Here is a 12,806-nt window from a genome sequence, read left to right as displayed (position 1 = left end):
CACAGCCAATGAGGTCAAGGACGTCCGCGGTGATGCGCCCAAGGAGGTTTGGAGAGGCAAGGACCACATCAGCAGTGGTGTTGGATTCGGGCCGAGTGTGCTGAGGCAGGGGAACCAGGTCTCCCTGGAGAGTGGTGAGAAACTGATGCCACCGCCGGAGGTCGGCAGGATCACAGCTGTGGATATTGAGCTCGGCGGCAATCATGTAGGTGGAGAAGGTGCGGTCAATGTGGGCCAGGAAATCGTACGGGATGGGGGTGCGAGGGCGGACATAAATGGTGGCACAGGTGATGGTAAGGGTGGGGAAGAAGAGGCTGAGGGTGAGATGCTCGGCAGGATTCTTAAGGAGAGGTTGGGGCCGGACTGGGAGGTGCTTGAGGTGGCCTATAGCAACTCCGCCACGCGCGAGAGGGTACGGGTTATCGGTGCGGTGTAGAGTGTAAGGAGCTGTGGAGACGGAGATACGGGGTTGAAGGAAGGTTTCATTTAGGACGAAGGCATCCACGCGGTGCTGACGTAGGGTGTGGAGGAAGAGGAGTTTAACTTTCACCGTTGCTGGAAGCCAGGACTGGTGATCGAAGTGTTTCCTAATTTCCCGTTTCGGACAAATCGGAGGCTTGGTACTCTCGTTTAGTGTTGGAAACACTACCGATTAGCCTATGTCATTTTTACTCTCCTAATTATGTCCTTGCCTGCCCATCACTATCTTCAATTTCCGTAAATGTAAACGCTCAGCCTTATTTTCTATGAGTTTTACCTGTTTGTTGCTCGTGCGTTACTGTTGTGTTGCTGGTACGTTGCGTTCACGACGGTGGTCCAGGGGTGGAGAAGGCAAGATGTATAATGGCGGAGAACCCACACCTGGCCGGCTGCACCTAGTCTAGAGGAGCGGCGCGAGAGGGCAGCAGCTGCCGGCGGCAGCACAAACTGCCCCTGCCTGTGAAAGTCATTGCGTACGTACGGCTTATGGCTGATTGCACTTTGTGGTATTTGTAGCCACGTTGGTCATGGACGTTGTTCGCTTAAAATAGCAAGTATTGTGTATTTTTGTGTTGAATAAGTCAAACAAAGCTGTGCTTTTAGCTGCACTTTCGAAGCCAAGAAGAGAGGGAAGCAGCAAGAAGAAGAATATGACTGACGAACATCTGCAGAGCAAGTTGGCAGAACACAAAAGCAACTGCATTGTGTGGAGTAATTGCAATTTTCACGCATTAACGTAGATTAGAAAATGTAAGATTCCCCGCCTAGTGTATCACGTAGCAAAGACGTGCAGTATTTTTACTTGTACAGCTCGTGACGTAACTAGCTGCAGAATGTTGAGGTTAAATTCGTAACGTACATTGTAGGTGCTTTTACTGGTGAACACTTGTTGGAAAAACACAAAATAATGTCACCAGTAACTGAGCCAGCGAAACGAAATCTCGTTTCAACTTGTAGCGTGCAGTTCCTGAAGCATGCTTTTCTCATTTGTTTATTTCTGCGTATTCGAGGGTTGGATTCCCTCTCTTCTTCATCGAAGAGTTTCACTGCCTGGGCTACTCTCAGGGTGCACCTTCGACGTGGAAGATCCCCGCCGTTTCCCTGCCGTGTCGTCTGCTTGCCGTCCATACTGCCCGCCGCCGCCGCCGCCATCCTGTGCCCGCCACCGCCGCCATCCGGTGCCGCCTGGTCGCCGCCGTCTTCGTCTTCATCCGTCTTCGTCTTCGTCTGTCCCCAGTTTCTGTCCTTTCCTCTTCGTTCTGTTCGTTCTTGTTTCTCTCTCCCGTCATGTCCGCCCCCACCACCACTGTCACTACTACCACCACCGCCATTGTCTATACCTCCCCTTCCGCCGCCTCCACCACTATCACTTGGTGTGCCCAGTCCCACCCCCCTCCTTCCATTCCGCCTCTCCTCACTCTCCCTTCACCCTCTATCTTTGTCGCCCCCTCTCCCGCTGCTTCCTCCCGCTCCTCTCGTTCTGATCCCTTCCCCCACTCCCCCAGCCTGTCACTGTAGCTCCGGCTCGGGTGGTGGCCTGTCGGGCCACTGCCCACGCCCAGCTCTCCCCGTCACCTTCGCCATCACCGCCGCCACTGCCACCGTCATCGTCATCGCCGCCGTCGCCTTCGCCTTCACCGTCACCATCACCGTCTCCAGCGCCGACTCCGGCCCCGGGACCTGCCCCTCCCCGCCACATTCCCGTTGTTCCCGTCCCCCACACCTCCTCCTCCGCCGTCAAGCGCTCCTGTGGCACTCCTGCTTCCTCTGCTTCCAAAAAGGCTGCGCCTCGTCCTCCTTCCCCCACCCATGATGCCATGGAAGTCTCCCCGCCTGTCCCTGCCCCCTCATCCTCCTCCTCTCTCCCTTCCTCCTTCCGCTACCTCCTCTCCCGTCCTGATCCCTCTCTCCTTGAAGCCCGGAACCTCACCCTCTTCCTTCGCCAGCATTGTCCTGGTGCCCCCATCTCCCTCCTCACTCCTCGCCGAGATTCGGTCCTCATCTCCTCCCCCAGCCCAACCCTCCACACCTACCTCCTTTCCCGCATCCCTGTCACCCGCTTTGGCCCTCATGCCTCTCTCTCCCCAGCTCCTTCACCACCTCCCTCCCGCCAACCCCAACCTCCGCGTCGCCCGCCAACTCTCACCGCCGTGATGACTCGGCTTAGTCCAGTGATCACGGAGGAGGTGTTGGAGGAGCTCCAGGCGCATCCCCATTTGGAGGTGCGTGCGGTTCGCCGCGTACATAATGCAGCCGGCCCCACCCGCCTTATGCGGGTTTTTTTCTGAGCACGCCCCCTCCATTGACCGTCTCCTGAAGGAGGGTGCCCTCCTTTTTAACCAGCGGTACAAGGTCGACCCCTCCCGTTCCCCTCCTCAATCCCTGCGCTGCCAGAGGTGTCTGCGCTATAACGCGCACTCCACAGCTGAGTGCCGCGAGGCCCCCACCTGCCCGCATTGTCGGCAAGCGCACTTCCTCAGGCAGTGCCCTAACCTCCAACCCCCTCCTTCCTGCAATACCTGCAATCTCCCCCATCCCACCTACTCCCAAAAGTGTAAAGCCCGACCCCCTCCAACCACTCCTGAACTCACCGTCCCTGTCCGTCCCCTGGACGCCCCCACCCCTCCTGGCAATTCCCTTCGTCCCCCCCCCCCCCACCGCTGAGGGCATCATCAGGTTCCTTACCATCGTCCTCCAGAATGTTCATCCCTTTCAGCGCCCACACACCCTCCAACAGATCTCCCTCGCCGCCCGTTCCATATTCAAACTCAAAGATGTACGCCACCTACTCCAACAACCAGGCCCATTTCACCTTGTCCCGCCTCGACACCCTCGTCTAAATCCCTATCATGGCGCGACAGCAACGTATCCTTTTCAACAACATCCGCTCCCTACCCGCCAACAGGAACCTCTTCCTGCACACCCTTGCCACCCACCGCGTGGATGCCTTCCTCCTTAATGAAACCTTCCTCCAACCCCACCACACCATTCACACTTCGCCCTACCTCCTCCACCGCTCCGATAATCCCCTCCCAATTGCGCGTGGCGGAGTTGCCATTGGTCACCACCGCCAGATCCCCGTTCGGCTCCAACCTCTCCTTATCGACCCCACCGAACACCTGATCCTTAGTCTCTTCTTCCCCGGCCTTACCGTTACCTGCGCCACCATCTATGTCCGCCCCAACGCTCCTATTCCCTTCGACTTCATCTCCCACGTCGATCGTACCTTTTCCTCCTACGTGATTGCCGCCGACCTCAACATCCATAGTCGTTCCACTGCCCAGTTACGGCGTTGGCATCGGTTCCTCTCCACCCTTCAAGGTGACCTCGTCCCCATCCCCCGGCATACCCGTCCTGAATCCAACTCCACACCTGATGTTATCCTCTCCTCCCCCAACCTCCTTGGCCGCATAACGGTGGATGTCCTGGAGCCTATTGGTAGCGACCATCTCCCTGTCCTCCTAACCGTTTCAGACGGTCGTCGCCCTCGCCCCGACCCTCGTACTGACCCTCCCCCTAAGTATGTCCACGACTATTCCCGAGCCGACTGGAATGCCTACCGGGATACCCTTTCCACCCAGGTCGATAGCCACCCTCTCACCTACCACCACCCTGACGATGTCACCCATGCCGCCTCCTTTCTCCAGCAGACCTTGTCTGAGGCCGTGGAGGCCCACGTTCCTACTGTCGCCATCCACCCCCACCGTCCTACCTTACCCCCACAGGCCGTTCTCCTCCTCCGTGAATCCCGTCGTCTCTACCGTGCCTTCCTCCGCACGCATGACCCGGACACACTACGACGCCACCGGCAACTCCAGCGACACGTTCGTAATTTGCTCGCGGCTAAGAAACGCTGGGACTGGCGACAGACATGCACCCGTTTAAATGCAACCCTACCAATCAACTCGTCCAAGTTCTGGACGGCCTTCCGTCGCCTTACTAACCCCTCCCCCTACTATCCTCTTCTCCACGATGATCACCCCTTCCCTGATACCCTTAGTAAGGCCAATCACTTTGCCTCCTACCTCTCCGATGTCTTCTCCATCCCCGACGATCCCCAGTTCGATTACTCCCTCTTCCCGGATATCCACGATCGAACTGACACCTCTGTCCCTCCCCTCGCTCCTGGTTTCCAGTACTTGGACAACATTACACACACGGAACTCAATGCCCCTATCACTACACAGGATCTCATTGTTACACTCCGCACCAAACGCAACACCGCTCCTGGTCACGATCGTGTCACCTACTGTCACCTTCGTGAAGCTCCTGTCTCTTTCCTCTCCACCCTGGCCAGGCTCTACAATGTAGTCCTGTCCACCGGTTACTACCCCGACCTGTGGAAAACCTCCTGTATCCTCATGTTCCTTAAACCTGGCAAACCGCCGTCCGCTGTCTCCTCCTACCGTCCCATCAGCCTTACCTCGGTCTTCAGCAAGGTCCTGGAATCTATCCTCACCTGTCGCATCCACCAGCATCTCCGCCAGCACCGCCCCCTTCCCGTCACCCAGTGTGGCTTTCGGCCGTCCTTCTCTTCTGACGACCTTCTCCTTCACCTCACTCATCTCCTTTCCGAACAGCTTAATTCCCGTCGCTCCGCAATCTTCCTCTCCCTGGACCTCGAACGTGCATATGACCGCGTATGGCATTCCGGTCTCCTCTTCAAGCTCCAAACCTTCGCCCTTCCCATTAACTACGTCCGTCTGATCGGCTCCTTTCTCTCCCACCGTCCTTCCTATCTCACCATCCATAACACCGATTCCTACACCTTTTTCCCCTCCGCCGGTGTGCCCCAAGGCTCCGTCCTCTCCCCCCTTCTGTACCTGTTGTACACGGCGGACATGCCGCCGCCGTCACCCCCCGTCCACCTTCTCCAGTTTGCCGATGACACCGCCTTCCTTGCCCTTGCCCCCACCCTACAGCGCTCCCAACGCCTTCTCAAATCCCATCTTGACCGGTTCACCGCTTGGTGCAACCAGTGGTTGCTCAAGGTCAATCCTTCCAAAACCCAGGCGATCATTGTAGGCAAAACCACCCCTTCCTTCCGCCTCCTTGATTTCTATCTCACCGTCTATGGCCGTCCCATCGCCCTCACTCCCACCCTTAAGTACCTTGGCGTCACCCTCGATCGTCGCCTCTCCTGGACTCCCCATCTCCAGACAATCCAAGCCAAGGCACGTTCCCGCCTCCGTCTCCTCAAGCTCCTTTCCGGCCGTACGTGTGGTCTGGACCCCTCCACCATCCTCCACACCTATAAATCCCTCATCCGCCCTATCCTTTGTTATGCCCATCCAGCATGGATCTCCGCTCCCCCTACCTTTTATAAATCCCTCCAAATCCTTGAACGCCATGCTCTCCGCCTCGCCTATCGCATCCGTCTCCCCTCCCCCACGCGGATCCTCTACGATCTCATCCCCTTCCCCCACCTCCTCCTTTTCCTTGAAAGGATATGGATCCTGTACACGTCCCGTAAACTCGACCCTCCTCACCCGCTCGTCTCCCCGATCCTCTCCCACCCCCGCCCGCTGCCGCGCCTGTATTCGTACGTCCCACCCGGTCTCCACCTCTCCACCCTCCTTACCCTCTCCCAAGGTGGCTTCCGCCAGCTCCCCCTCCCTGATGATGCCCTCCTCCCTTCCATCTACCCCTCCTACCAACTTTGATCCTCCCGCCCTCCTCCTGTACTTATTCCTCCGTGCACCCTCCCTCCCTCCTCTCCCTTTTCCCTCCCTCCTCCTTTTCTCCCCCCCTCCTCCCCCGGGCCTCCCCTCCCCTGTTCCTCTCCTCCTGCCCCCGACTCCTCAGCCATTGGCATCCTTTTTCTCCCCTCTCCCCCACCTCCCCCTTCTTCCCCTCTTGGCAGGTCCCCGGACTCGCACACGTTACGTGGACATTCGCGCGCCGGAGGTCGCCGCCATCAGTGTTTTGTGTGTTTAGTGTTTAGTGTTTAGTGTTCACCGTCCCCTCCATCGTTCACCAGTGCCATCATCATCTTCAGTGGTTGTGCGTCGTCTCATCAGCTAGCAGTGTGGATTATCGACGAGTGTGAACGGCTCCGTGATTGTCTCTATGTGTCTCCTGTTTTATTGCCCACCGCTCTGTGACTTATGTGTCTTCTCACTGTTTTTGCTGCTTGTGTCTTCTATGGCTGAAGAGCAGCGTAGTGTGCTGCTGACAGCCTGCCTGTTGTATAGGTTTTAAAATAACAATAAAGTAAAAAAAAATTGTTTATTTCTGTTCAGTGTAACATCACGGGAAGTGACGAATTAAAACAAAACGAGACAAACGTGAAAGGAAAACAAATACAATGAGAACAGTATAGTTGATTTCTTAATTCCTCGTTATTTTACAGGTGTTGTGTAAGAGACTGTTGCAGTAAACGATCTCAAGTGCAAATAGAGCTTCAACATGTGTGTAAAATATTGCGGTACCGGAACACATACCAAGTAATGAACGTTACATAAGAGGAGATGTTAAGTTTTTCAATTAAAAATTAAATTGCTTTCGAGCAATTCAGTTAGTGGAATGCCACATATGAGAAGATATCATGTGTATTACTCCAGCACGTGCACTTTGTGTGTTGTCAGTAACAGTAATATTTCTAAATTTTTTTTTGTTTTGTAGGTGAATATGTTTATTTCCAAATATAATTGTAATGGTTAGTTACGAAATTTCGTCACCTTTAATACACAGCAGACGTTAATGAGATCAGCCACTTAGAGTTTCACTGATTAATCGAATCATTATGTTCCAGAGCTATTTTAAACCAAAGGAACAAATGGATTTGTGATAGGCCTACTTAAACCAGGGTCGACAGAAGCGTCCGATCCCACGCGTCGGCTTTGACCCGTGACGTAAGGATGTTGTGTGTGACGTCATGACGGCGCGGAGTTTGGTTTGGAGTGTGGCGTGTTTGTAGATGTCGTCGTGTTGTGGTTTGTAGTGGTCTCTGGTGGTATGTTCAGGGTTTTCGTTTGTGTGGTGTAATGGGCTCAGTTGGCTTTTGCTCATTATCAAGAATTGTTAATGTGTTGGCTGTGTCTGTAGTGGAATTCGTTTCAGTGAGTTAACGATTGTGTGTGAAGGTTAATTTAGTGCTGTTCGCTGTACGTCGTGTGGTAATTTTAGTAAAATTGATCGGTTGTTGTTTTTGTTCAGGAATGTATACGACGGATAAAATTAACACTGCGCAGGTCAAGGGAAGTGTCCGATCCCAATGTCTGGCTATATATGTTGATTTTGATATCGGGAGATGTTTTTGAGCTATATAGGCCAAGGGAAATGTTTGATCCTAATTTATGGGATCGGAAGCTGCTGTTGAGCTGTATAGGTTAAGGGAAGTGTCCGAGTCCAGATGATATTGTGTTTAGTGGTATTTGGGGAGTTTTGTGATCTCGGTTTTTTTTTCGTCGTTTTGTGTGGTTTTGTATGTGGGTGGGTGTCTAAATTTGTTTATATTTAGTTTGCCCCCCCCCCCTCCCCACACACACACACCCAAAAACGCCCCATTTCCCGCGCTTCTCCCGTTAGTGTCATTAGGCTTTTTTGGAAATTGTGGGTGTTTGTTTTTCGATGTATTATCGTCCTCATAATGTGTACGTAACGACTTTATACGTGCCATATTGGAATCTTGGTTTGTGGTCGTTTCTGCCATATTTGTGACGTCATGGGTCAAAGCAGACGGGTGGGATCGGACAATTCCGTATTTCCCTGCACCAAACTCTTTTTGTCATTGTAAACCAATACTTGTACCCAAGACCGTTGCTGAGAGGAAGATATTTTTGAAATATGCCCCTAGGAGATAGGTCGCACGCAAAAATTAGTTTTATAGCTTCAGTAACATGCACCTTGTATTCATACTATCGTTTGCTGCCGAATCACACTGCCTGAAATACAATAGGAATACCTACTTCCGATTTTATGGTTTAATTAACAGGATTCTGACCCACCAGCCTGGTGATTGTAAACTGACCACTACAAGATACTTAAGTATTCCAGGGGAAGAAGTGAGTGTAATTACCTGGTATATGCCGTGGAAGAAAAACTAGGTTCAGTAACTATTTAAAGAAAAATGCCTTTTTATTGTACTGTATTTTTTTAAATTGGACAATAAGTATAAAATAATTTCATCCAACCCCATACAGATACCCTTGAAAATGAGTGATTGTGAAACGGTGATAGCTATATAAATGCTTGTAAGACTTAAAATGAGAAGTGTGGTGTGCATTCAGTAGATAGTCGATGCATGAATAGTTCACCTCTTTGGTATCACCTTAAGCATGCAATTATTCCATAATACATTACTGTGCAGAAATATGCTAAAGACATCTGCATTATTAATTTGTCAGAATATGTGTATTTCTGGATATGTTTTAGACTTTCATTAAAATGCAGTAGTTTTGTTCAATACGAACTTAAACTATAATGGACTTTAAATAAATTTCCCTTTTCCATTAACAATTTGTTGCACATCAGTTGTTTCAGCCTGAGCTGTGTCAATAAATATGTTTTTAATCAGCATCTTACTATCTTCCTGCTCACAAGTTGCAAAATTCACTACTAAAATCAGATTCAAACACCAAAATAATGGTGCTAGTACTTTTGACCTCTCGGAATCCTCCAAGAAATGCATTAAAATCCTCACAAATTAATAACTGGTTCAGCTTCTTTGACATATAGCTCAATAATTCATGTAGATGTCTCTTAAATCACTGAAAGTCTCATAGACCACCTGAGGAGTGTTATAATTAGAAGTGTATTATTCTTAGTAACAACTGACAAGCACATGCTTTTACATTGTGATCTGAGGAGAAAGTGCTTGTTTCTGTATTTTTGCTTTTGTGTTAAAACTCTTTTTTCCAAGTTAACTGTACACATAAATGATGCTAGCCTGTAATCACACATACACGATGCTGGCCTGTAATCCCGTACACCTTATTTCTCCATCAGTGTGCGTACATGGTGTAGAGAGAGGCACAAAACACACATCTGAATTTCACACACCTTCCTGACATAAAAGATGATCTACCTCTTTATTCAACATCCAAATGTTTTGACGGACGAAACATTTAACTTTTCTGGAAACTATTCCGTATTTTATGGTTCTGTGCAGTTCTAATTCCTATCAAATCTGTCTCTCTAATCTGACTAACCAAAAGATGGGTTGCCTTACACATCCTGCAAGATGCTCCTCTAGTATCTCTCCCTGCACACCCTATTCAGATGCAGGCCATAATTAGCATATCCACATCTGCAAATTGGAGCGACAGTAACAGCACATACGAGATATTGATTCAATCGAAATCAGTACACTCAGCACCCAGATTACATGGCTGATAGCTGTTTTACATCACGGCTGGTTGTGTTGCCGCAATATTTAAATATTAGTGTGTGCTGTTACTTCCTGTATTTTCTCCAGATCAGCTTCCATTCTCTGCTCTAAGTTGACAGAACTATTTAAGTGAAACAAGTCCAAAACGCATTCTAGACTCTGTTCCTTTCTCTGTGCCTCTGTGCATTTGTGACTTTTGTATAAGGTTTGTTATTTGAAAGAATGTAACACTTGTTGAAATTTTCAGGCAGAATAGACGTATACAAATTTGGTGGACCCAAAGGCTGCAGTTGGACTCTTCACTGATGATGAAAAATGGAAAGTAAGAGACAAACAGGAGAAGAACAAACACCTGTTTGGAATTCAAAGAGGGTCAGCCAGCATGCGGCTTTTCTTGCCTGTGGTCTATCTACATTACTGCTGCTTGGATATTGTTGTGGTCATCACTCCCAAGACTGATTTCGTACGTATCTCCAATCTAGTCCATCATGTGCAAGCCTCTTCATCTCTGAATAACTACTGCAACCTACATCCATGTGAACCTACCTACAGTATTCAAGGCTTTGTCTCTCTCCAAAATTTTTACTGCCAACACATCCCTCCAGTACCCAATTGACTGTTACTTTTAACCTCATGATGTTTCCTGTTAACGTGACTGTACATTTAGGCTGGGGGTGCTATAAATTTCTATACTCCCAGATTATATACCTCTTTATCGATAATGATCTTCTAGATTATTTTCATTGGAGAATTTTAATTGTGGGTCAGCAAATGATAAACTATTTGTGATAGTATAGTGCCTTGGGCATACTATATTGTTTTTATTTTATTTGTTTATATTCCAGTCTTTGCCATTAATTTTGGGATCCGCCACATTAATGATCTGGAATGGGGCATTGTCATGGGTCGCAGCTGGCAAAACTAGTCACAAACATGAAATTGGTAATATAAAAGGATTGAGTGTACATGTGGGACATTGTTCAAAAACAAATCCTTTTCATTGGTGATTCAGACTACCCACTAGATCTTTAGCATTCTTCTGCAGCACTACATTGAAACGGCTTCTAATCTCCTCTTGTCTATATTGTTTATTGTCCAAGTTTCACTTCCATATAAAGCTACAGTCCAGACAAACATTTCAGTCAACAGGTGAATTTATTTGTGTTAATGCGAGGTGTGTATTGTGTTAGGATTTTAGGGTTACCCTAGGAACTGTGTGTAAAGAAACAAATCCATATTTTAGAACATGGCTGTGTGGAGGTCACTGACTAAAACCTGAACATAAATCTAAACATGTGAATAAAATAACTGAAATGTAATATGTCCAGTGGCCACAGGCTCCTTTCCATGTCATACACATCACAATAAACTAGCAATGATTTATCTATTTGTTCAGCACCTTCCATGAAAGTATAAAGTTCACAGTTGAGAAACAAGTAGGCGACATTGTAAACTTATTAGACTTGACCCTTAGATTAATGAATAATAGACATCAAGTTGAAATGTATTGGAAATCTACAGCAACACTCCGCCATCCACAACTCCTCTTGTCTACCCACAGCCCCAAAATGGCAGCATTCTGTTATGTTGTCAGCAGGAACAGCAACCCAATTCAACACACTGATGATAAATGTAAACAATAAATTGAAATAATAAAACACCTCCATAGTATACTCCTTGACAAACTTAAATGATTGCAAAAGAATCACAGTACAGAAAACAAACATAAAATAAGATCTTCCACACAGTACCATTTGTATACTCTCAGTACATGTTAGATCTACTTGAAATGACAAAACAGTTTGGATCCCATGTTAACCTAGTTTGTTAAAAGATGCAACAGATGGAAGCCTAGCAAACCCACAGCTCTGGGATAACCAATATTTCACTCTTCTTCTGTCACTCCTTTCATCCTCTGAATCCCAAACCAAATTGTTATTTATGTATAATTATACCAATTTTAGCAGTATAGTTATCACATTTCATGTTTTCAACAGGACACCTGAAAACACAAATGTGTTCAAAGTTTAAGTTATGTAAATTTAAAAGAAAAGAGTCATGTACTACTTTAAATTTTTTTATTTTTATTTTTTTTATTTTATTTTATGGCCTTCATAGGACCACTGTAGTCAAAAATACAAAGTTCTAAACAAGTTGTTACAAATGGATACAATTTGGTTCGACAATAACTTAATATATTTAGGTAATATAATTATTAGAGGCTATTCCTATATGAAAGGTGTTTTGCTCTTCCGTCTGCCCAATATTTCTTCATTCTTTCAGATATTTTCTTTCTTTCCTCATCTGAGACAACTCTTCCTGTACTCCTTTTATTGATTTTCATTTGTAGTCTGGTTTGCGGGTCTTGCAGTATTCTGGTTTTCTCTGTCTTGTTTTTTAGGTCATCTACTGTAATTTGAAGTTCTTTTATATCTTCCTTAATTTCTGTGACTCATTTAATGTCGCTCTTGCTATTCCACAATTTTTGTATTATTTTTGTACTAATTCTGTTTTCTGGAATTCTCATCAGATGTCCAAAGAATGAGATGCGTTTCTTCCTGATTGTGCTCATGAATTGTTCTATTTTCTTATATACTGTTCCATTTGATGCTATTCTCCAATGTCATTTATTTTATACTGTTTATTTATACGTGTCCTAATTATTCTTCTTTCTATTTTTAGTATTCTGTCAATTTCTGCTGTATTAGTTGTTTTGAAGATAGTTTCAGCTGCATACGTTATTTCTGGTTGTGTAACTGTTTTATAGTGTTTTAATTTTGCATCTATAGATAGGCTTTTTTAGTTGTATGTAGTTTTGGTAATGTAATTTGCGTAGTTCAGTTTTTTATTCTATTTTGCCATGATGGCTTCTCATTTAGATTGTATGTTATTATTTCGCCTAAATACTTAAATTTATCAACAATTTTTATTTCCTGTTCTCCTATTGCAATTCTGTTTGCAAGTGGTGGATCAGTTAGCATAATCTCCGTTTTTT

The 12,806-nt window shown here is 47.3% G+C and overlaps 1 long non-coding RNA gene across 1 annotated transcript in view; it reads left to right on the top strand.

The window, feature by feature from the left end:
• Nucleotides 1–965: 965 nt before the first annotated feature.
• Nucleotides 966–12,806, top strand: part of LOC126426761 (uncharacterized) — a 53,098-nt gene continuing 41,257 nt past the window's right edge. The window contains exons 1-2 of the long non-coding RNA XR_007576408.1: nt 966–1,191; nt 10,059–10,133. This is a non-coding gene — a long non-coding RNA (uncharacterized LOC126426761). The remainder of the gene's footprint in view (nt 1,192–10,058; nt 10,134–12,806) is intronic.

This window comes from Schistocerca serialis, chromosome 11 (assembly GCF_023864345.2).
Source record: "Schistocerca serialis cubense isolate TAMUIC-IGC-003099 chromosome 11, iqSchSeri2.2, whole genome shotgun sequence".
NCBI lineage: Eukaryota > Metazoa > Arthropoda > Insecta > Orthoptera > Acrididae > Schistocerca > Schistocerca serialis.
Note: the sequence above shows the minus strand (reverse complement) of the source record. Positions and strands in the feature narration are given on the sequence as shown.